Genomic DNA, 811 nt, shown 5'->3' with positions numbered 1-811 from the left:
CACCGATCATTTCATCAGCGTGGTGTTCCTTTGAGGATGTACCCTCCCTCTGCCTGAGGTTTACTTATACTTCAGCCATCTGCATAATTATATGGAGTAAATGGAACTTCTACAACTGTTCATCTATTAGCAAGCATGAGATTAAGTTTGCTAATAAATAAATGGGTTGTATTTAAAATGGCATTCTCAACTGGAATGCAATTCATATTTTATATTGTTCAACATTCTAAAGTGTTCAATCCTTGAAAACATTCATTTTTTTATGCTTCCAATCTTTGATGCTACCGCATAGAGAACCATAGTTGATTATAAAGGTCAAACCCCCTTTCTTGAGCATTTAGAAAGGGACACGAAATTTGTGTTTTGTCCAATCGGTTTCTTATCTGCGAAGGGAGGATGTTTTCCGCCTAAATGTGAGACAGTGAGGCAATAGTCAATGTCTGTAATTTGTTGTTAACTTTCTCACCATGACTCATAGCTATCACCATTTGCCCAGTAGATTGTTTCTAACCAAATATATCAAAGTAAAAAAGATACATTTTCGCTGATCACACAGTAGGTGGGTAGTCGCCTGTTTTCACTCTCCCAGCGACGCTTCATCTAAAGAAAGGTCCCGAGTAATTATGTCTTTATAGTCTTTACAGATACAAAAAATGCGTTCAACTAAGAATTTATATACATAAATGTATATATGGTAAATAGAAAAACTTTTCCCTAACCAGAAACGTATGATGAGTTCAAGTTACCTCTGTGCATCAGTTCATACACGAGACACCCGCTAGGAAATTATTTGCGTGTTCATTTCTGTTTA

This window comes from Penaeus monodon, chromosome 21, assembly GCF_015228065.2.
Source record: "Penaeus monodon isolate SGIC_2016 chromosome 21, NSTDA_Pmon_1, whole genome shotgun sequence".
NCBI lineage: Eukaryota > Metazoa > Arthropoda > Malacostraca > Decapoda > Penaeidae > Penaeus > Penaeus monodon.
Note: the sequence above shows the minus strand (reverse complement) of the source record.